A 24,039-nucleotide genomic window follows, 5' to 3' on the forward strand; every position below is an offset into this window, starting at 1 on the left:
GGTGTACCTGCTGTACCTCCTCCGTCCGGCTCCCTGGTATTGTTGGCCCCAATTCGGGTCCGGAGCATTTTCCGGGCCGCGTTGCTCACCAGAATACCTGGCCGCTTCCACAATTTCTAATTTTTTGAGAAGCGCCCATACTGTTTTCCAAAAGGGCTGAACCAGTCAGCATTCCCATCAACAGTGTAGAAGGGTCCCTTTCTCTTCACATCCATGCGAACACCTGTTGTGTTTGCTCTTTTGGATGTTTGCCAGTCTCTGTGGTGTGAGGTGGTATCTCAGAGTTGTTTTGACCTGATCTTCCTGATGATTAGTGATGAAGAGCAATTTTTCATGTGTCTTTTGGCCATTCGTATTTCTTCCTTGAGAAAGTTTCTGTTCATTTCTTTGCCCCATTTTCTGATGGAGTTGGTGTGTTAGGTTTCTGCAGGACTTATTTCCACTTGTGCCTGTTCATTGAGTTTAAAAAATCCGTTAGGGGCTGGAGCACAGCGTGTAGGGCATTTGCCTTGCATGCTGCCGACCCGGTTTGATTCCTAGCATCCCGTATGGTCCCCTAGCACTGCAAGGAGTAATTGCTGAGTGCATGAACCAGGACTGACCTCTGTGCACTGCTGGGTATGACCCAAAGAGAGTAAAAAAAAAATCACCTAACATACAGTGGCCTTCGTAATGCGTTTTTTAAAAATCAGGGATAAAGTCAATGGCTCAGGCCCCCATTAGTCACGTGAATAAAGGATAAAGTGGTGGTCCAGTGTGGCAGGGGGACTCTGAAGGCCCATTTTGTTGCAGGACAGAGCACCTCCCATAGCCACACTGTGTGAGGCGGGGCCGCACCAGCTTGGGGGCACTTTTGAGCTTGTTTTTCACTGGTTCCCCCATATCCAGGCGGGTCCTGAGGCGTGGTAGAGGTTTATGGAGCATGCAGAGCTTTGAGGGGTGCAGTGGGGGCTGTGCACAGGGGTCCTAGTGTGAGTGCCTGATCCTGGGCTCCCCCCCCATGCTGCCACTATCTCCACCAGTTCCGCGATGGGGCAGCGGCGGGTGGGAGTGGGGCTGAACACAGGCCTTGGGTTCGGGACACGCTAAGGGTGGGGTGCTTGGCCGGCCAACACTCCCAACATGGAACTCGCTGGGTGCTGTACTGAAGCCTTTAGCCTTGACATAGATGCTGTAGAATCTGCAGATTCATGCTGGGGGAGCAGGGCTACAGCCCCCTAAAGGCAAGAGACCCTGTAGCCATCTGCCATTTTTTATTGGCTGCTGTGATGGACGGGGCCATTTCGGAGGCGTGGTTCGCTCGGGTGGGAGTTTTGACCAATGAAGTTTTCATTTTGGGGTTATTTTTAGTTGTTTTGTGGTTTTGAGGGGGTAGGAAGAGAGAAAACACCCCAAGATGCTCACAGCTTACTCCTGGCTCTGTGCTCTAGAATTATTCCTGGCTGTACTCTGAGATCTAGGATGCTGAAGCTTGATCGGGGTCAGCAGGGCAAGCGTCCTACCTGCTTTACTGTCTGTTTCACCCCAACACTGGTGCTTTTTCCAGATCAGGAACTTCTACTCCCTCATGTTCAGTTGCAAAATATCCTCTATTCTTCATCTCTCCCTGACTGAGCGATCCCTGGATACTGGCTCTTGGGATGAGTATAGCAGGTAAAGGATTTAAATTTTTGTTTTCTTTTTCCTTACTTGCTTTCTTTTTTTTTTTTTTGGCTTTTTTGGTCACACTTGGCGATGCACAGGGGTCACTCCTGACTTTCCACTCAGGAATTACTCCTGGCAATGCTCGAGGGACCACATGGGATGCTGGGAATCGAACCCAGGTCAACTGAGTGCAAGGCAAATGCCCTACCAGCTGTACTATCGCTCCAGCCCTTTTTTCTTTTTCTAGATGGAAGATGTTTTTATTGTGGGGAGAGGGACCTTGTTACAGGGGTCACTCCTGGTTTGCTAGGATGAAAGTTACTTTGAAAGGGCCAGAGCCATACATAATACAGCGAGTAGGGGTCTTGCCTTGCATGCAGACAACCCAGGTTTAATTCACTAAACCAAAAACCTTCCAGGACTGATCCCTGAGTACAGAGATAGGAACACCCCTAACACTGTTGGTTCTTGCCAAAACATACATACACAGGAAGTATCTGACAGCAGAGACAGAAGTATAAGTATTCTGGAGAAACCAAATACTCCTGCAGCATAAACCGCTGGGAAATGTGATTTTTCTTTTTTCCTTTTTTTGGGGGGTCACACCCAGCGATACTCAAGGGTTACTCCTGGCTTTGTACTCAGGAATCACACTTGGTGGTGCTCTGGGAACCATACGGGATGCCGGGGATCGAACCCTGGTCTGCCGAGTGCAAGGCAAATGCCCTACCCGCTGTTCTATTGCTCCATCCCCTGGGAAATGGGATTTTAAGAACCCACTGTTTGACTTTTGAAATGTGTTACACTAAAATCTGTCTTTGTACTTGGAATTTTTTCTCTTCTTGGATAGGGTTTCAGTTTGTTTTTTCTGTATTTTGGAGGTACACCATACAGTGCTCAGGCATTACTCCTGACTCGAGCTCAGGGATCACTGCTGCTGGGGTTAAGTGAGCATCGGGTGCCTGGCTACAGGACTTGGGTCAGCAATCTGCAAGCTCATAATACATGCTGTATTATCACCCTGACCCCCAAGATAGAATATTTATAGTTAACAGGTAGACACCCATCATGGTCCTTAGTCAAAGACCTCTATAGTAGGATAATTTTGTTGTAGAACACGCAGTGTTTTCAAATATATTCCTGCACAACAGGAGCGAGTGCTGGATGAGACTCATGCAGATGTGCTGACTCAGGGTTGTTGTGATTCAGCACCCAGACCAAACCGGGTCCGGCGGGATTGAGCTGGGGTTTTGTTTTTGCCCAGCTGGGCCCAGGAGTGACCCTGGTCCTCAGGAGAGAGCGCCCAGTTGCTCATCCCTGTGTGCCCTGTGGGAGGGAGAATGAAGTTTTGTCCATGCTGAGTGCCTTTGGCTGGCCCCATGGCAGATTCACTTTCAGGGTTGTGGTTGCCTTTATACCAGCCTGCAGGGGGCGTGACGCCCTGAGCAACTGGGCTCAGAGTTAGAACTTGGCGGAGTCTCTGGGGACCTTTCTATGAAGCCCAGCGAGGAATCCCAGGGCTGAGTCCAGGCCTCCTGTCTCCACAGGCAGCCTGGATCCCAACTCGCTTTTGCAGAAGTAGGAGAGGAAGGAGCATGTGGCAGTGTCTTCCCCAGATGGGTCTGTGAGCTGGTTCTTGAGGGTACAGCTGGTCAGTGTGTATCCGGCTCCAGTGCAGGGACTTCTGTCAGGAGCTTTGGTTTGTGCACCTGTCTGGTGCTCACAGCTCTGATTCTCCCCCCAGGTCTTTGCAGTGAGCCCCCTGCTGATCCTTAGAAATAACAGATGCTGGAGATGATGGAGACACGCTGTCTAACAGACTATCTGTAGATGAGGGAGAATGACACAATGACATGTCATAGTGACAGCAGTGTCTTCAAGGACAACTGAGTTTTTTCAGGAGGGAGCCCTGAATAGACTACTGACATATTCTCAAACTCTCAAACTTTCTCCTTCTTGAGGCCAAGTTTGTGTCTGTTTTGTTGTATTTGTCTTTTGGGCCACACCCAGAGGTGCTCAATGTGTACCCCCAGCTCAGTGCCCAAGGATCACTCACTCCTGCCAAGTCTAGGGGATCTTATGAGGTGTCAGGGGCCCAAGTCTGACTTCTTGGATCTGTTTTGTTTTGTTTTAGGAGGTGATAAGGAGCCACACCCAGCAATTCTCAGGATTCCTCCTGGCTCTGCATTCTGGCATTATACCTGGCAGTGCTCGAGGGACCATATGGACAGTGGGGATCACCAGCCTACCCACTTTCTCCAGGTCCATTGTCCTCTTACTCCATCCTGATGCTTTGTTTTCTTTTGTATTTATGATTGCGCGAAAGTGGAGGTGCTCAAGGCTTCCTCTTGGCTCTGTGATCCTGATTCACATCCCTGGACATGCGTTTCCCCTATGTTGTTGTTCCTGCTCTGGAGAATCTCACCTGCTCAGTCATACAGTTTCATGTTCTCACACTGCCATGGCCACAGTTCTGGACATATGCTAGTCCCTGGGAGAAACAGCAAGGGATCTCTGGGGCTAGCAGAGGCATTTGAGGTCAAGACCCTTTTACCTCTTCAACAAGGATTTGGAGTTCTGTGGTGAGTTCAGAGTCCTACAGTCCACACACAGCTCTGAGTCACTCTCTGGACATTGAGTGTGATCCTTATCATCCGTACAACAGGGAGTGTGGGGATATGGCCTGGGGGAGGGGGAGTTTAATATTTTGATCTGGCTCAGTGTCACTTTTCTTGGGTTCTTCTGGGTGTGTGCTCAGGTGTTTGTCTCTGCAGTGATTACTGGATGAGTATTCATGGGGTTTGTCCTTGAGGTGACTGCATATAAGATGGCGCCTTCAGGTAACATCTAGCATAGTGTTCTCATTTCATTGTAGTAGATCTAGCTTCCTTAGAGTAATCACTGATGCTTTCAATCCAGAGTGTGGGGGTGAGGGTGAAGGCTGGTTCCTCCCGACAGGAGTGGGGAGAGCGGAAGGCCTTGAGATCCTCTAGGGCACTGGGTTGTCTCATCTTATGCTCCATGGAATGAGGTGTGATGGCCTCCTGCCCCACTGTGTGTCCTGGCTCTGGATGTGGTGACCTCTCTCAACACAGCCGTGAGCTTCACCCCAGAGGAGTGGACATGCCTGGACCCCTATTAGAGGAAGCTCTACAGGGACATAATTCTGGAGATCTACCAGCATCTGTGGGCCATCAGGGCTGCCGCCAGTACCCAGATGGACCTATTATGGGCTTCCAGCGGCTGGGCCAGGTTGTGTTAGACAGGGTGCATGATTTTCATGGATCAGGAAGTTTGACAGCCATGAGAATAGCCTTTTCTCTAGTTCCCTCTTATTTTTTGAACCAGACTTCACTCATAGTTTGCAATGACAGGCCCCAGTAATCACTTGCATGAAACCAGATCTGCTACAATTAAGTGAGGACACTGCTAGAAGGTCCCTGGAGGTGCTGGCATGGCATACAGTCACCTCAGGGAAAAACACCGTTGATGCTCATGGGTTCCTTTTGACTATCCACTGAGGAATCACTTTTGGTGGGCATGGGGAACCATGTTGGATGCCCAGTACAGTATCAAACCCGGGTCAGCCACATGCATGAGAAGTACCCTACGCGCTGTGCTACCACTCGGGTTCCTCTAAATCTTCCCTTCATTGACTAAATAAATTTGCTTTGGGTCAGTGCAATAGTATAGGTTGTATGCCATTGGCCTTGTGCACACCTGGCCCAGATTACATTCTCGGCATCCACATGTCCCTGAGCTCCAGCATGAGTATTTCCTCAGCACAGATCCAGGAATAAGCCCTTGTCATTGCTGGTCATGACCCCCCAAAAAACAGAATTAATTTACTTCTGTTACTACACTATTCCTTCTATTATTTCAGTGTTTTGTCTGGAGCAATAGCACAGTGGTAAGGCATTCGCCTTTCATGCGACCAACCTGTGTTCTATTCCTCCTCCCCTCTCGGAGAGCCTGGCAAGGTACCAAGAGTACCGCGCCCACACTGCAGAGCCTGGCAAGCTACCTGTGGCGTATTGGATATGCCAAAAAACAGTAACAATAAGTCTCAGACTGAAAGACATTACAGGTGCCCGCTCAAACAAATAGATGAGCAACGGGATGACAATGACAGTGACAGTGATTTTAGTGTTTCAGTGTTGTTTTGGGTTTTGTTTGGGGTCATACTAAGTATTCTGTCTGGGTGAGTGTCAAATGACCACTATTGGCAGTGCTCAGGTGACAGTGGGGTGCCGGACATTGCAACCTGGTCAGCAGCTTGCAAAGCACGTGCCTTTGCCACTGTACTACCACACCAGGTCTCAACTACATGTATTTTTTGTTTGGTTTTTAATGCTGTGATTCTGAGGCCACACCAGGTAATGCTCAAGCTGACTCCCAGTTCTGCATTCAGGAATCCTCTTAGCAGTTCTTTGGAGAACATATTGGATGTGGGGGACAGAACCTGTATCGGCCACATGCAAGGCACCGCCCTACTCGTCATAGAGTCTCTCCAGCCCCGTTTTTATTTTTCAAATGTCATTATATTTATTTGGGGTGTTGATTGGGACACGCCTGACTTTGCGAAGGGGTTATTTCTAGCTCGACCCTCAGGAATTAGTCCTGGCAGTTCTCAGGGGACCATGTGTGATGCTGGTGTTCGAGCCCAGGTAGGCACATACAAGAGAACTTTTTTAATATGTAAGAAGGCTTTTCTCTGTGCCTTCTTACATATTAAACAATTAAGTTTATTTTTTTTACTAATATTTGCATTTATTTGGATAAACACAGTAAGAGATATGGGTTCCAAAACTTTGTTCTCTGGGCTCTGAGGCAAGCCTGCTGGGCTTTACCTAAATCCCAGTCTGGGTTCTCAGGCCATTTCAGCTTGTCCTTCGCCATGGGATCTGACTATTAAGTCATAACAGCTTGCATGTGTGCCATCCTTTCAAGCTTTCTCGACTGCCGCATTTTGATGGAAGGGTAGTTTGGCGGCTCTCTCCAGGTGTATCCCATCCCATGGCAGGATCTCCTTTTGTGCGGTGTTAGGAACTATAGCATCCAAGCCTGAGTAAAGTAATTATGATGGACACCCAGTAGTAGATGTATTTTAGAGCTATCCACTCCTAAATATTAGGAGCATAGCATTACTGGTCTTTTGTGTTTAAGTAAAGAACATTGTTTTGTAGAATAATATGAAAAGGCTATAGGTAAAGTAGAAAAGCAAGTAATTCACTTCAAATACAAAGTTTAGAACCACCAGAAGTTTTGGCTGATACAAAACCAACTGACTCTTGGAATATAACAATGAACGGTAAAGCACAAATGAAAGGGTAAATATAGAGTTGGGATTTGGGGTGCTGATGAGAGCATTGTAAACTTTTGGGAGGGGCAATTCACTGATAAAGCCTAAAACACTAAGTGTTAATATCCAGCAAAAACCTAAAGAAACACTGTTATTTTTTTCACACCAATGAAATACTGTGATTTTTTTTTTTTCTTTTTGGGTCACACTTGGCGATGCACAGGGGTTACTCCTGGCTCTGCACTCAGGAATTACCCCTGGCCGTGCTCAGGGAACCATATGGGATGCTGGGATTTGAACCCGGGTCGGCCGCGTGCAAGGCAAACGCCCTACCCGCTGTGCTATCTCTCCAGCCCCATACTGTGATTTTTATTCTATAGATAGTAAGCCCCCGGCGCCATGTAATCCCAGCAATGGCCAACATCCAGAAACTATCAAACTAAGACATCCTATAGCCAAGTTCTCTCTCTCAGAGAACCTGGCAAGCTACCGAGAGTTTCCTGACCACATGGGAGTGCCTGGCAATCTCCCCATGGCATTCTCTTCATGCCAAAATCAGTAATTATGATGGGTCCCTTTCCCCTGATCCTGAAGAGCCTCCAAATTGGCACTGTTTGGAAGGATGAGTAAAGAGAGGCTTCTAAAATCTCTGGGCCAGGACGAATGGAGACGTTGTTACTGAGACCGCTCGAGAAAATCGACAATCAATGGTATGATGAGGAGGAAGAGGATGATGATGACAATGATAGTAAGCACAAGTGGTAATTGGTTAAAAGAACTGATTTGTGGGTCTTAGTGATAGTGCAGTGGGAAGGGCACTTGTTTTGCAGGGAATGGAAACCTTTGCTCCATCCCCAGCATCCCATACAATCCCCAGAGCCCCACCAGGAGTCATCCCTGAACACTGCTTGGTGTGTCCTCTCCGCAAATGAATACAAACATGAAAACACAGAGGAAAAAAAGCTCACTGACCATGAGAAGCTCATTGACCCTGAGAGTAATGTGCTTGTGCTGAGAAGTTTTAAGTGGCCGCAGCGGCCCATCTAGACGAGTTACGCCTAGACCTGCTCGGGGCAGTAGTGTTGCGTCCAGCTTTGCACACATGGGGACATTACCCCCAAATGAATCAATAAACACAAAACATTATGAATATCTGAATATTATTGCCCTGTGATTTCTGTGTGATAATTGTGGGGATGGGAGGTGGGTGGGACAGGGCTGAGGCATGGTCATGTAAGTTGTTTGCAAAGGAATTGTTGTGAATTTTATTTACTAGTGAAAACAAGTAACAAACTTTCTCCTCCATAGAAGGAGTAACCTCCTATGGAGGTTACATTTGTCAGCCCCTCACTCACATCTATCTCAGACCTGGCTACTCCCAGATGTTCAAGGCATCTGGTCCAACCCCAGAAAGGGGAAAAACATTAACATTCCTGGCCTATACTACTAGGAACCTGGCACTTTAAAGCTCCGACAGGCAGTGCAGTGACGTCACAAAATCCAGGCCTTGTTTCCTAGGAGTCTTCCGCATTCCGGGCTGAAGCGCGTTTCTGCCGACTTTGCTGCTGAGGTGAGGAGCAGGAGAGCAGCAGGGAAGGAGGTACCCGGGGGAACAGGGGTTTTTCCATGCCGGCCGCTGAGTGGTCGCTCCAAGAACCCAAACCTCCGCCTTCTTCGCCATGTGGGCGGCGGGGTCTACGGGGTCTTTCCGAAAATGTGGCTGGGAGTGGCGGCTCCTCACCCGGGGCCCACCGAGTGCCCCTGCCGAAAGATGTCTCATTTATTCATTGACTTTTATGGAAACAAGGGAGTTTTTACTGAAGAGAATTTATTTCTAATAACGCATAAGAGGGGACGCTCGTCCCATGAGGAGGGCGCTAACTTACATGCAACCGACCGGGTTCTACCTCCGGGACCCTACTGGGTCCTGGGATCACCACCAGGGATGAGCCCTGAGATTCTCCCCGGGCCGCAATATAAGACCCGGGATGGGTAGAGGAGGCACGTGGTCCTGCAAGAGAAGGAGTTTGAATGGAGAAGCTCGTTTTAAAGTTAGCAACAACGGTTTTTGTTTGTTTGTTTTCTTTTGGGTCACACCCAGTGATGCACAAGAGTTACTTCTGGCTCTACACACAGAAATTAACCCTGGCAGTGCTGGGGGGACCAGATGCTGGGAATCGAACCCAGGTCGGCTGCGTGCAAGGCTCCAGCCCAGGAAAAACCTTTTTAAAGTTAGAAAATAACCCGTTTTTCCTTTTAAATGTACATAATCGTGTTTTAGGGCCACATCCCGTGTTTCTTAGGGCTGAGTCCAGGCTCTTCTGCTCGGGGATCCCTCCGAGGATTCAGGGCCAACATGGGGTGTCGGATGTGAGGCCAGTGCCCTTCCCGCTGACCTTTCCTCCAGCCCCCAAGTAGAAAAGTGTCGGCTAGAGGGAGCCTCCGTGTCCCCCAGATCTGAGGGGCTGCGTGCAGCCACTGCCATGTTAGTTCCATTGCTGGGACACTTGCATCCCATGGCGGTCACAAGTTGGGGTAGAGAACTTTCAGTAGTGTCCTCAGGCTGGCCTTTTGCTAGCCACGTTCCATTACTTCGGCTGAGTACAGTCGGGGCTAAAGTGTCCATTTTTCTCATCAAAGGGACCTGGCGGCACCTTCTTTGCTTCAAAAGAAATATCTCTTTGAGCCACAGCCAGTACTGTTCTGGGGTCACTCCTGTCTCTGCATTCAGGGATCTCTCGTGTTGGTAGTCAGGGGATCCTATGGGAAACCGGAGAGCAATGCGGGTCAGGTGTGTGCAAGCAAACACCCTCTTATTGTTCGAGCTGCCTGCCCTATGATGGGGGGGGGGGGGGGAACGAAGGATCATTTTTCAAGTGCTTGGGATTCAAAACCATGTCACGGGGCTTTTTGATTTCCACGTTTTAGCACATGCAGTAAATTCTAGGTGCTTGGGCAGATGCAGAACTTTTATAGAGGGGCTGGAGTGATAGCACAGCGGGTAGGGCATTTGCCTTGCATGCGGCCGACCTGGGTTTGATTCCCAGCATCCCATATGGTCCCCTGAGCACCACCAGGAGTGATTCCTGAGTGCAAAGCCAGAAATAACCCCTGTGCATCGCCAAGTGTGACCAAAACAGAAAAACAAACAAACAAAAAAACCCAGAACATTCATAGAACACAGAGTTGAGGTGGGGGATGCATCAGGGTGGGTTTACTCCTCCGGCCTCTGCACTCAGGCAGCACTCCTGGCAGTGCTCAGGAACCTCTTGGGATGCCAGTAATGAAACCCGAGTAGGACGCTTGCAAGACAAGCACCTCGCCCACTTTACTATATCTCCAGCCCCTTTCTTCAGGAAATTTTGAATTTCTTATTGTTTTTTAATTACAGTTTTGGGGCCACAGCACACAGTGCTCAGGGCTTACACTTGGATCTGAGCTCAGGCATTTTCCTGGAAGTGCTGGGGGGGGAAACTATAAGCTTTTGAAAATTGAACCCAAATTAGCTGCTTGAAGAGAATCACCCTATGAACTGTACTATCTCTGCTAACCATCTATGATATTATTTTGCCAGAAAAAAAAAATTCTGCTTTACCTGCCAAGTTTTTGAGCACCATCTCATCCCCAGTGTTCATCTTTCCCAGGCCAGGGGTGCTCCCTGCTGTTCTGGTGAATATTTGCAGAAATGGCGTTTCTACCGGCACATATGTCCACACAAAGCTTTGACTTTCTGACTGGACATTGTATATCACCTCGTTCCTAGAACAAAAATATGAGATGTATCATTGGAGAGGGCGTGTCTAGCATTTTGGTCCAACCTAGTGTTGCTTCTTTTTATTTTTTACTTTTGGGTCACAAACAGCGATGATCAGGTGGGTTACTCCAGGCTCTACACCCAGGAATCACTCTTGGCGGCGCTCGGGGGACGATATGGGATGATGGGGATCGAACCCAGGTCAGCCCCATGCAAGGCAAATGCCCAAACAGCTGTATTATTGCTCCACTCACCCCGAGTGTTGCTTATTTTCAGTCCAGCTGAGCATGTGCTCAGGTCTTACTTTCTGCAGTGCGGGTCTGGGCCACTGGTGCGGGTCTTGGACATAGGGTGTCTGTGTAAGGCCATCACCTCCAGGAACCTTCTAGAGTAGCACCTTCACATTGCTGCAGACCTGGCTGCCTTAGAGTGATTTCTTGGCACACTGAGCCAGGAATGTGCATGGAGGCTGGTTCTTCCCGAAGGAACAGGGGAGATGTCCTGAGCCCCTCTAGTGCCGTCCTCTGGCTGAGAAAACAGAGTGGGGACTGGCACTGTCTCCCGTCCCCTGTGTCTCACTGCTCAGGACATAATGACCTTCTCTGATGTGTCCATAAATTTTACCCAGGAAGAGTGGACATCCTTGGATGCCTCTCAGCGAAAGCTCTACAGGGACGTGATGCTGGAGACCTACCAGCACCTGCAGGCCATTGGTGAGAGCCGCGTGTGGCGCACCCCGCCAACATAGACCTTCTTGGACTCCTGGGGTGTGGCCGGGTCTGTGTGTTCAACAGGGGCCGTGATCTGAATAGTTCCTTCCAGTGCTAAATCAAGTTCTTCTTGTTTTACACACAGCTTCACTGTATTTGTTTTGGTTTGATTATGGTGCCAAATACACATTCTACCTGGCTGTGTGTTAAATGATCATTTCTTGGGGTGCTCTGCGACCCTGGGGCTGCTAATGATTGAACTCGGTTGCCAGCTTCAATAGTCAGAGCACTACCTGCAGTACAATTGCACCATTCCCTCAAGTTCAAGAATTTTGTTTGTTTTGATTTTGTTATGAGGTTTCACTGAAAATGCTCAGGAATAACTCCTGGTTGTGCTCCGGGAGCATATGGACTGCAGGGGATTAAACCATATTTGTGCAAAGCACAGGTGTCCTACCCGCTGTAATATCTTCCCCAACACAAGTTGTTTATTTCTTAGGGCTTCAGCTATCAGGTCCTAATCTATTTCAGTGTTTGGGGTTACTTGCAGTATCTCTGGGATAATGATACTTCAGCATGACTCAGGGTTTGCCCCGGGACTCTGCACTCAGGGATCACTCCTGGCTGATTCATAACCCTACAGAATGTTAATGATCCAACTGGGATTGACCTTGACCTGGCAACGATCCACCTGATGGAATCCATCCAGATCTGTTGATTATTTTTTTTTTTTTTTGCTTTTTGGGTCACACCCAGCAATGCTCAGGGGTTACTCCTGGCTTTGCACTCAGGAATTACTCCTGGCAGTGCTTGGGGGACCATATGGGATGCCGGGGATCGAACCCGGGTCGGCCGCGTGCAAGGCAAACGCCCTACCCGCTGTGCTATCGTTCCGGCCCCAGATCTGTTGATTTTTTTTTTTTTTTGGTTTTTGGGTCACACCTGGTGATGCACAGGGGTTACTCCTGGCTCTTCACTCAGGAATTACCCCTGGCGGTGCTCAGGGGACCATATGGGATGCTGGGATTCGAACCCGGGTCGGCCGCGTGCAAGGCAAACGCCCTACCCGCTGTGCTATCGCTCCAGCCCCCCTGTTGATTATTTTTAACGTTTATTTTTAACGTTTTTTTAAAAAATAGTGGGTTGTGCCATCTCTGTCTAGTTGGAGGTTTCTTTGGCTCTTGGACTTACTGCACTCACTGTCACTGTCACTGTCATTCCATTGCTCATCGATTTGCTCGAGCGGGCACCAGTAATGTCTCCATTGTGAGACTTGTTGTTACTGTTTTTGGCATTCGCATAAGCCATGGGTAACTGCACTCAGTGATCACTTTTAGAGGAACTCAGGAAACTCCATATGGTGCCAGGACAGAGAAATATCTACAGAGATGAGGGCAATTTTATTGCAGGAAGTTGAGGCAGCTTCAATCCCTGGTATCCCATATGGTCACCAAGCACTTCCCAGGGGATTCCTGAGTACAGAGTCAGGAGTGACCCCTGATCATCTCTGGTGTCGACTTGACAAAGTTAAATACAGTGCTGGTATCAATCGCATAGAGGCCAGGGCTATATTGTTTGCAGGATTTTCTGGTCTCTCCTCTTTCACTCTTAAGTAGAAACCTGGGTTCTATGTCACTGATAACCAGCAATCTGCAGCATATCAAAAGTGGTGAGACTGTTTCATGCCTTGTGAGGAATTTGCCAGATTTTGTATGTACACATGGGATTGACCTGTTACCTTTTCCTTGTCCCTGATCCTTGTCTCTGGGAGCAGGGCATTCCGGAGGGAAGCCTGCGGTGATCTCCTGGCTGGAAGGAGGAGCCCTGAGGCCGTGGAGGAGAGGTGTGTGTGCAGGTGGGTGTCTGAGGACCCTCCCTGGCTCTGATGCTTGCCAGTGTGTGGGTGTCCTGAGCGCGTGTCAGACAAGTGACTCTGTCAGGGGTTCGGGCTCCTGGATCCAAGTGTCTGTGCTGCACTTACGCTGCTATTTTTCTCTTTGCACTTTCAATCACAGAATAACCGCGCACTTTGTTGTTTTCCCTCATCTTTCTTGTATATAGAATAGTCCACGGGATTCAGATTCCTTTTGATCCCTCATCTGTGCCTCACCAGCCTGGCTGAACAGCCTCCAATATACAGCCTTGGGAGCCCTTTCCAGGAGCATCTGGGTGACTCTTTGTCTTCTATGTCCTGCTTCTCTTTGAAGTCAGATTGTCAAAAATAATAAGAATTTTTCACTTGTTTTGTTTTTGGGCTCCGTGATACTTGGCTTTTCCTTGCAGTTCTCAGGTTACTTTTTCTTTTTTTTCCTTTTTTGGGGGTGATACCAGGCAATGCAACTGGGGTTACTCCTGGCGGTGCTTGGAACACCAAACGGGATGCTCCAGATGGAACCAGGCTCTGCGTGCACTACCCAGTGTAACATCACTATAGCTCCGCTCCTCGGGTTACTTTTGGCAGTGCTCAGGGATCAGCCTCACAGAAGGCAAAAGACAGACTAGATTTTCTCTCTGAAACCCACTAAGAAAAGTGTTTGCATTTATGTTCAAATTGTGAGCCTATAACAAAGCTAGACAGGACCAGCCCTGTAGGACAGTGGGATGGCACTTGTCTTGTGATCTGCTGACCTGGTTTCAATAAGGAGCATCCCATATGGTTCCCTAGCGTTCCTGGGTCTGGTCTACAAACAAAACCTGAAAAAGCTTGTGTGTGATTGCTAAGCTCCTCATGGAGATCCTCAAATAGATCTTCCACCTCCTCTGCCTATTCAGCTACGTTGCATCGACTAATTCTACCTTGTGGATTGTGTTTGATTTAGAAATCCACCCACAGCTTCAGGATGTGATGCTGCCCCAGTTTGAATTTGGAATGGGATCATCTAATTCGAGTGAGCAAGTAAGATTCACACATTCAAACTACGTATTTTTATGCTGGCTGGATAACTCAGTAGACCAAGAATAGGATTAAAAAGGGGAAGGTTCAGACTCCATCCTACCACCATGTTTACAGTCTCTGGATATGATAGGGAGGAACTCAAACCCTAATTCAAGGAGGAAAGGTGCTGTAGACTCGCTGGGGTTAAAATCAGTAAGTTCAAAAACTACAGAAATTCCAGTTTTTCACATAGGTGAAATATTGTGGTTTGTCCTTTGATAGAAAGTAAGCACAAGGGTCAGATTGTTTCAAAGAACTTGTTGCTTGTCCACTTCATCATGCAGTGGGAAGGGTACTTGCTTTATCCGGCGATATAAATCTGGGTCTCCAGCTCATATATTCCCTAGAGCCGCAGCAACATTGGTCCTAAGATATGCTTGGTGTGCCCCATGCCAAAATAAATGCAAACTAAACTAAACTCAAACAAAACTAAAAGAAGAAAAACGTCATTGGTGCAAAGAGGAATGAATCCTCTTGTGGCCCCTGTACTGCATCTCAGCTGTGTGGATGCAGTGTTGCATTCAAAATGAATCCCTGGTTTCACACTGAGCTAGAAGCAAAACCAGTTTTGGGTCCCTTTTAATTCCGCTGGAAACTGGTGCTTCAGTTTTCTATAGAGGGTGTTAACTCAACTTAAATTGTCTGTTCATTAAGATAAAAAGCATGTACACAACTTATGACCCCTCTTTGGTCAGTTTTGCAAGTCAGCTTTGACGAAACATTAGATTGTTTAATGCAAAATTGCTGCACATATTCGGAGTTGGATTTGTGTGTTTCAAATGTCAGAAAGCACAGCTGCCGTGTTGGAGTATAGTGCTAAGCTTCTGAGGTTTCACATGTGTTTGTTTTTTCTCCCACGCAGAGAGGTCAGGTTAATTGAATTCCATGCACACGGTGCTCTCCAGGCACTCCCAATTCCATGATGCTTTTTTCACATGGGAATTCATTGACCCTGAAAAATTATTTCCTCCAGGGAATCCATCTTATGCACTTGACTTAAGCCTCAGTTGCACTTCATTCCTAACACCTCAAAAGGTGGGTCACAGCAAGGGACTTAGATAGGCCTGAGCAAGCCTTAAGCTATCCTGGTTTTGGGAAATGGACAGCCTAAGCACCATAAGTAGTATGGTAAATGAAGAACACAGTCATAGAACAAATTCTTACTTGACCCAAAAAGAGGTACCTGAATGAAGACCATGTTGGAATTTCAAAAAACTAACCTGCCCTAGAAGTGTGCAGTATGAAATATAGAGAGATGTTCCCAGGAAAAGCTACCCTTGGGGCTGGAGCGATAGCACAGCGGGGAAGGCGTTTGCCTTGCACGTGGCCAACCAGGGTTCGATCCCCAGCATCCCATATGGTCCCCTGAGCACCACCAGGAGTAACTCCTGAGTGCAAAGCCAGGAGTAACCCCTGTGCATCACCGGGTGAGACCCAAAAAAAAAAAAAGCAAAAAAAGAAAAGCTACCCTTTTGGTTGGATCTAGGGTATAGATAAAAGCCTATATCACTTACCTGGGTCATGCAAAATAACTAGAAATATTATAAAGAAGTAAATCTCATACACTTGTTTAAATGGATTATTGGCAAAGGAAATGAGAAATCAATACACCCTAGAAGGAATCTAGCCTTGGGCAGATCTCCGAGGAGGAATCTAGCGTGGCTTCTCGGAGTGCTGGATCCCCCAGATGATATTCTGTCCTTGGATGCATGTCCTAGAGGAACTTCCCCTAAAGTTTCTTGACCTGTGTGCATTGTTTATGTTAATGTTCCAACACATGTATGTATTATTGTTGCCCAGCAAGCCTTCATGATTTCTCTCTAATTAACGCTATGATAGGAATAAATGGCCCCTGAATTACCAACCAGTCATGGCCCCATTTGTTCATCTAATGTGTGGTGACGGGCACTGATAAGCCCAGAATGTAACAAGGGGCCACAGGACCCCACAGGACAGTCAATCAGAAGATGAAACTACCTGGGTGAATTGTTTTAGACATGGAGATTCGATGGAATAGAGCAGTAATTGAAATCCTTCTCTCCTGTTCTGCAGGGAAGCAGCCATTCCCAGTGGAATACCTCTGATTCTGTGCACTGTGACAGATTCTCGAGTGAGCAATCCTGTCTTCATACCATTGGGCATGCTGAGACAGGCAGGATATCCTCTGAGGGTCATTGGAAGGAAGAGAGCGACCTCACTCCGAAGAAGCCCTTCCCTGGGAGAAGCTCCTCACAGTCTGTTCTGCACAAACCCACCCAGTGGCTCAGCCTATGGACTCTCGAAGAGAAGCACTGTTTATAGTGAGTCCTTCAGGCCGAAAGGCCCAGAAGCAAAATAACGATGTACTGAACCTGTTCAAGTGTAAGAATAGTGGGGGAGCTTTCCCAGGTACTTGGCACTATGGTGTTAGAAACCCTCAGTGGACAGAATTTCCAGGAATGTCAGCAGCATGGACAAAAGTTGAGTCAAAAGTTACCCTGTGGTGACCATACTTCTATCAAAGCAGAAGACAAACCACATTCATGTGAAGAATGTGGGAAGGTCTTCCATCAATCTTCAAACCTTAATCAACATAGGAGAATTCACACTGGAGATAAACGTTATGTTTGTAAGGAATTGTGGAAAGGCCTTCTCTCAATCAGGGGGCCTATCAAATCACTGTAAAAGTCATAGTAAAGAGAAACCTCATAAATGTCAGATATGTGGGAAGGCTTTCATTCTGCATTCTGCCTTACTAGCCATATGAGAAATTATACTGTAGAGAAACCTTATGTTTGCAAGGAATTTGGGGCGGGCTTCAAATTCCCATCATCCCTTACTAAACATAGAAAAAAATCATACTGGATGACTTGACATAATGACAATCCCTATGGTGAGAACAGGACCATTCATTACATCATGTTTTCTCTGGACTGTTTGGATCTGGAGTGCTACAAAAAAGTACAGCAAAGGAGGTCAAAATTCTGCATCCAATGGACAACTTTTCCATGAAGTCAGTCATTTCTATGAGGAAAAGTCACATGCTGATTATCACCCGGGGTCAGCTATGCCAGTCACATTGTGCTTGAACTTCTGTGTATTTTAACTTATAAATAATAGGCCTTGGTGATGGAAGCAGGAGGAAGGTGACTAAATAAACAAGTACAAAAATGCCCCTTGCTTAGAATTGTCATGACTCACCACTACATCGTTGTTTACTCTCACTCTGGTTTGGCCCAGATAAACAGGTTTGTGGGAATTTTGGCTGAGAGCAACCACCATGCTGCAGTGAATCCTTTGAAAGTGGAAAAATGGGCAAACATTTTCCATGGCTTCCTGTGTTAGGTATTGGGGAGCTATGCCACATAGGTTCAGGCCTTACTGTTGGCCCTGGCTCCGGTATATTTACAGGGGCTTGTAATCAAGGTAGCCTTGTGCAAGCAAGCACACTGTCTTCTGTATCATTTCTACACTTCTTGTATACATATTTTTGTTAATTTATGTGTATGCTGAAGATGAATACATTAAGTATCTAATGAAAGTTGTCCTGGCAAGGCCCTTGAATAGGGTGGATTGGAGACAGTTGAATTGAAATTTATTGTGCACAGAAGGACTTTTTACCTTTTGGATCACACCCGGCGATGCTCAGGGGTTACTCCAGGCTTGGCACTCAGAAATTATTCCTGGTGGTGCTCCAGAGACCATCTGGGAAGCTGGGAATCGAACCCTGGTTGTCTGTATGCAAGGGAAATGCCCTACCTCCTGTGCTATCTGTCCAGCCCTCACAGAAATACTTTTTTTGCTGGGACTTAGAAACTGTGATAGGGGCTCCTTGATGTTCAGGGGTTACCCCAGGCTTGGCACTCAGAAATTATTCCTGGTGGTGCTCCAGAGACCATCTGGGAAGCTGGGAATCAAACCCTGGTTGTCTGTATGCAAGGGAAATGCCCTACCTCCTGTGCTATCTCTCCAGCCCTCACAGAAATACTTTTTTTGCTGGGACTTAGAAACTGTGATAGGGGCTCCTTGAGTCAAGTGTTTTCAGGGTAGTGGGAACATGGAGAGCACTCCACAACCCCCATCTCAGCACACAATTCCATTCATTTGTGATTCCTAACAATAAAGGGCGGTTACATTCCTGGATCTCCCCCCTCTCACTTCAGTATTCTTAGGAGAAAACAGAACTTGCTTTTGGAAGCAGTTAAATCCAACCATTTAATAGTCATCAGAATGATAAAAATGAGGGGGCTGTAGCAATAGCACAGCAGGTAGGGCATTTGCCTTGCACATGGCTGACCTGGGTTCGATTATCAGCATCCCATATGGTCTCCCGAGCACCGCAAGGGGAAATTCCTGAGTGCAGATCCAGGAGTAACCCCCTGCATCACCTGGTGTGAACACCCCAAAAATGAACCATAAAAATGATTTAGATTCTCAAACAATCCACATAAGGCTATAAAGTGGCCAGTATGTTTTGCTGTTCGTTAGCTAAATGTATGCCTGCATTCTTAGGATTCTCGATACCCTGTTATATATTTACTGAACAGTACTTTGGGTGCAGGGGCATACCTGTCAGTGATAAGGGGTTACTCCTGGCACTGCTTGGGCTACCATTTAGCATACCAGCGATGGACTCCAGGTGACCAAGATCAATGCAAGTGTTATAACTTCTAGACTCTTCCCTTCTGGTTCATATTCTGATTTTAAATAGTGTTTCTGAACTGCCACTTGGGGTGTTCCTTGTAGGTGAGAGTTCATTGAACGCGTGTTGTCAAGGGATAGTGCATTGACTGGACAGTGCTCTCTGATGTTCTTACCAGCCTTTGCTCCTGTTCCAGTGTCTCTCCAGCTTTCTGGGCTGCTTGGCCAGTTCCTTGCTGCATCTCCAGGACTGGCTCTGAGCCACTGCTTTCATCCCATCTCGATTGATGACTTCCCCAAGAAACTCATTGTCCCCTGCCCCATCCACTTTCTGCCTTCCTGTTTTACTTTGCGTCAGTTGGCAGGCTTTTATCCTTTTGACGCCTGTGGGAAAGCATTGGTTTAACGGAGCAGTTTTGCATCAGGTCTTCTTCCCACAGCCCCCACTGTGTGATCTACCACTCCAGCAGCAGCCTCTACACTCCTTTATCTGAACCGATTCCAGTTGCATCACAGATTCACTGGGTTGGTCAAAAACACTCTCAGCACCGAGAGACTAGCCATTTGAGAGCCTTGTAGAAATGGAAGTGACAACACACACAGGCCTGTGATTACCTGACTGGAAGGAGGAGCTCTGCGACCAAGGAGGAGAGACTTTTGCAGTTGAGGGCCTGAGGTATTTCCCTGGCTTGGGACCTGGGTGGTGTGTGAGTCCCTCATGTGCTGCTGACCCCAGAGCTCTAGGGCTCTTGGATCCAGATTTTTGCTTCCCACTCACGTTCCCCTTTGATACGCTGCATTTTGCTTTCTTTGCTTTGCTCCATTCTTCATCTTTTTGCATCCATGAGATTTGGGACCCTTCCTTTCCAGTCTTTCCCTTACTTCTGTCTGGTTGCCTGCAGTGTCAGGGCGCCCTTTTCAGGGGCAGCTGAACCCCCACCTGTCCTCTCTGTCACCAGGCTGTCTGTGCACTTTCATCATGAGTATGTTTTTGAGTATATTAAATTCATTTCCTCCCTGTTGGCCTGGTGTTGCTTTGGGGCTATTCATGGTTATTCTCAGGGGTTCCTTTGGGCGATACTCAGGGATCAGCCCCTGTCACCCTTATGCAAGAAAGATGGGCTAACTGCTGTTCTCTCTCTGACACTCTAAGTGATATTCTTCCACCTTTATGTTAAAGAGTGAACACGTGTGCCCGTAACAAAGCTAGAAGTACAACAGAGTGGGCGCTTGTAGTACATGTGACTGATCAGGGTTTGATCCACAGCATCCCATATGATTCCCCAAATATTACTGGCTCTGGTCAAATAAAAAAAGCAGAAAGCTAGTGAGGATTTTCAGGCTCTTCCATGATCCTTCCAAAGGATCTGTGGGCCTGTTGGGACTGTGAGAACCATAGAGATGTCTTTAATCTGCTCTGCACATTAAACCAGGTGACACTCAATTAATTATTATTTTGCTTTTCTGATTGGCTTCAGAACTCAAACCACAGCTTCAGGATTTGCTGCCATTCAAATTGCATTGTTGTGTGTGGTCACCAAATACAAGTGAGCTGGTAAGAGTGACACATTCAAAATAAAAATTATTATGCCATCAGGATAGCTGAATGGAGCAAGCATGTGATTTGAAAGACGGGGACCATGCACCATCCCCACCACCACATCTATGGTCTCTCAGCACTGAAGGGAGCAAATCCAGAGCCCAGTGCTAGGAATAGAGGGCACTTTGGGTGTAAAAAACTTTCTTTGGGTGCTGACACCCCCAAAAATCTGTTATTTTTCATATCAAAGAAACGCTGTCACCTGGGATGTCAAGGCTCCCCTATCATCATATTCTGTATAGGCCCTCAAATGTTTGTGGGGTCAACACCTGAAACTGCCAAGACATAGAGAGAATTATATTTGGAAGAGTGTTTTCACACCCGCTGGCGGGCTGTCCTAGGCAAGAGCAGCATCCTCCGAGCAGAATTACAGGCTTTTGGTTAGAAAAACCCGCATCCAGGCACAGCTGTCATTTTTAAGCACGTACACATTTAATTTACTCACGAGGCCCATATCCTGGCACCCGTAAGCACAGTAAAGCAGGCATTGTTGCAAAGAAAAAGTGATTACACAAAGCAATCACAATTGATTTTTTTTTTTTGCTTTTTGGGTCACACCCAGCGATACTCAGGGGTCACTCCTGGCTCTGCACTCAGGAATTACCCCTGACCGTGCTCGATTCCCATATGGGATGCTGGGAATCGAACCCTGCTCAACCGCGTGCAAGGCAAATGCCCTACCCACTGTGCTATCACTCCAGCTCCACAATTGATTTTTAATCACCTCATTTTGGGGGACCCTAACCCATGGTTCCTATTTGCATTCTGTGATGAGCTGAGTTCTCAGTAGAGCAGTTACAATAAATTTAGTATGTTTATGGAATAATTCTGCTAACAAAAATAAACTTCTAAACTAAACTTCATATTCTTACTATAACACATCAAATCATCATAGCTGAACAATGGTCAACATGTCTGAAGAAGAGACTATATTTCTTGCCCACTGATTCAAATTTTGAAGAATTTTACTCTTGCTGAATAGTTTAGTATTTATCTACGAAGAGACCTCTCAGCTGCACAGCAGTTAAGAGACTTTTCATTCATGTGTCCTATCCATTTAGAACACTGTTGAATTCACTGTACTGTCGAACTTGAGCACTGTTTGAAGAGTTGCTGAGCACAACTCTCCAGAAGTAAGGAGAGTACCAATGCCTCTGAATGCACACACACAGGAATTTAACTTCCATGAATATTTTCCCAGTCATCACCAATCCCTGAGCCCCCTTCTGGGCCAACCCTGAATCCATCTGGTCCACGTGGTTGACTTAGTTTCACCTCACTCCTATAACTGTGAATAAGAACAGGTGAAGCAAATCAAGAACTGGAAGTTCAGTGAGATATAAACAAACATTGTGGCTCAGAGAAATGTTCCAGCTGGGAAATTGCTGGCCCAAGTTTCATTCATAGTATCCCAGAGGGTTCTTGAGCCCAGTGTGGAGTGATCCCTGGGCACAGAGTCAGGAATAAGTCCTTACCATTCATTACCTTATCACCAGTGGAGGGGGTCCCTGAAAGAATTGAGTACACAAATTATTTGTAGCACTTGTTATCCCATGGATCTTCAATTTGCTAGGGTAGGCACCAGTAACGTCTCCATTCGTCCCTGTCGCATGCTAGTGTAGCCCAGTAGTATCTGCTCGCTCCAGCAACACAAAGAGCCTGAAACCATTTTTTCAAGGTTTTGCCAATGAAGTCTGACCATCTTGTAGGTTGCTGGCCACGCAGTCTTTTGATGTCCTGTGGAATCCAGTCGTTAACAGCTCTATTTCAGCGGTCAGCTCTAAATTGCATTCGGGAAGTTTCAGAAACAATGAAAATAAGGACAAACAAAACAAAAAGTGTTTTCTTTTTAAATTTGTTTTTAATTGTGTTTCAGGGCAATACCCGGCATTGCTCAGGGCTCACTCCTGCCTCAGGTGACCCCATGGGGTGTCAGGACAGGAGTCAAGCGTCCTCCACGCTGACTTACCATTCTGTTCCCCAACCAAAGAAAAAGTGTCAGAGCCAGAAGGAGCCCCAGTTTGCCAGCAGATCTCATGGAACATGTGTGACCACCACGGTTTTAGCTCCGTTGCAGGGACACCTGGAGCCCAGGGGCAGTCACTAGCGGTAGGGCATGGGGTCATCCCTGGAATATCCCCAGGCTGGCCTACCTACATCACGAGCTCACCTGGCCACCTTTCATGTCTTAGGCGGTTTTAAATGGAGTCAATTATAAAAGGTTTCCCTCATCAAGGAGTCCTTGGGGCTCATTCTTTTTCCTTTTGTGGTAGAAGTTTTGGACCTCACCTGGCGGTGTTCAGAAGTCACTCCTGACCCTTCACTCAGGAGTCACTCCTGGCAGTGGCCAGTGTCCCCCATGCCCTGGTCAGCCTCATGAAGACATATACTCATCCCGCTGTCTGGTGAAAGACGGGGGACTGGCTGTGTTTTTCATGTAGTTGGGGCTTAAAATTACTGGGCAGAACATTTCATTTTCAATTGTTCCTGGTTCAGCCATAAGGATCGGGGCTTCAGGGAGGTTCAGAGCTTTTATTCTTTCTCCTGTCTTTTTTTTCTCCCTTTGTTTTCTTTTTGCTTTAAGGGTCACAACCTATGATCCTCATGGAGCTCTGTAGAGCCTCTCAGAGAAAGCTCTACAGAGACATGATGCTGGAGACCTACCAGCACCTGTGGGCTATCGGTGAGAGACGTATGGTATGAGGAACGCCCTGCCCACAGAGACCTCATGAACTCCTGAGTGTCTGCAGCATGTGTGTTCAACAGGGATCGTGATCTGAATATTTCCTTACATTTCTAAATCAATTTACTTCTTGAACTATACCTTTCACTGTGTGTTTTGGTGATTAGCTTTTGCTTTTGTTCTGGATCAAGCCTACACTCCAGCTCCCTGTGCTAAATGATTGCTCCTCGGAGTCCTCAGGCACGCTGGGGCTACTGATTATTGAACCTGGTTGCAGGCTTCAGCGGTTGGTGCCTTACCCCCAGTACAATTGCAACATGCCATCAAGTTCAAGAATTTTGTTTTCTTCACCCAAGAATAGTAGTATATAGTACAAGGAGGTTGGCTCCATGCCTGGGAAGCTGGCCTCACATGCTGTGGGAAGAGGCAGCCCAGATAGAGAAGCGAACACCAAGTAAAATGTGATTGGAGATTCCCGCGTGGGAAGGGAGATGCATGCCGAAAGTAGACTAGAGACTGAACACGATGGCCACTCAATACCCCTATTGCAAACCACAACACCCAAAAGGACAGAGAGAACAAAATGGAACACTATGCCACAGAGGCAGGGTGGGGTGGGAGGAATGGGATTGGGGCGTGGGAGGGATACTGGGTTCATTGGTGATGCAGAAAGGACACTGGTGGAGGGTTGGACTCCCGAACATTGTATGAGGGAAACACAAGTCTGAAAATATGTAAATCTGTAACTGTACCATCATGGTGATTCACTAATTAAAAATTTATATACTTTT

General features: G+C 47.1%; 1 protein-coding gene and 1 long non-coding RNA gene across 3 annotated transcripts in view; both read left to right on the plus strand.

The window, feature by feature from the left end:
* The window catches only part of LOC101545779 (zinc finger protein 26-like), a 69,575-nt gene that overhangs the window by 30,388 nt on the left and 15,148 nt on the right, over positions 1-24,039 (plus strand). The gene's annotated exons all lie outside the window — the stretch shown is intronic.
* On the plus strand, positions 8,122-14,281 carry LOC129401940 (uncharacterized). 2 transcript variants are annotated; one of them, XR_008628458.1, is made up of 3 exons: positions 8,122-8,516; positions 13,185-13,265; positions 14,230-14,281. It is a non-coding gene; the product is annotated as an uncharacterized LOC129401940 (long non-coding RNA). The 2 variants fall into 2 exon arrangements; XR_008628457.1 differs by lacking the exons at positions 8,122-8,516; positions 14,230-14,281 and adding exons at positions 10,046-11,413; positions 13,472-13,529.

This window comes from Sorex araneus, chromosome 2 (genome assembly GCF_027595985.1).
Source record: "Sorex araneus isolate mSorAra2 chromosome 2, mSorAra2.pri, whole genome shotgun sequence".
In the NCBI taxonomy this organism is placed as follows: domain Eukaryota; kingdom Metazoa; phylum Chordata; class Mammalia; order Eulipotyphla; family Soricidae; genus Sorex; species Sorex araneus.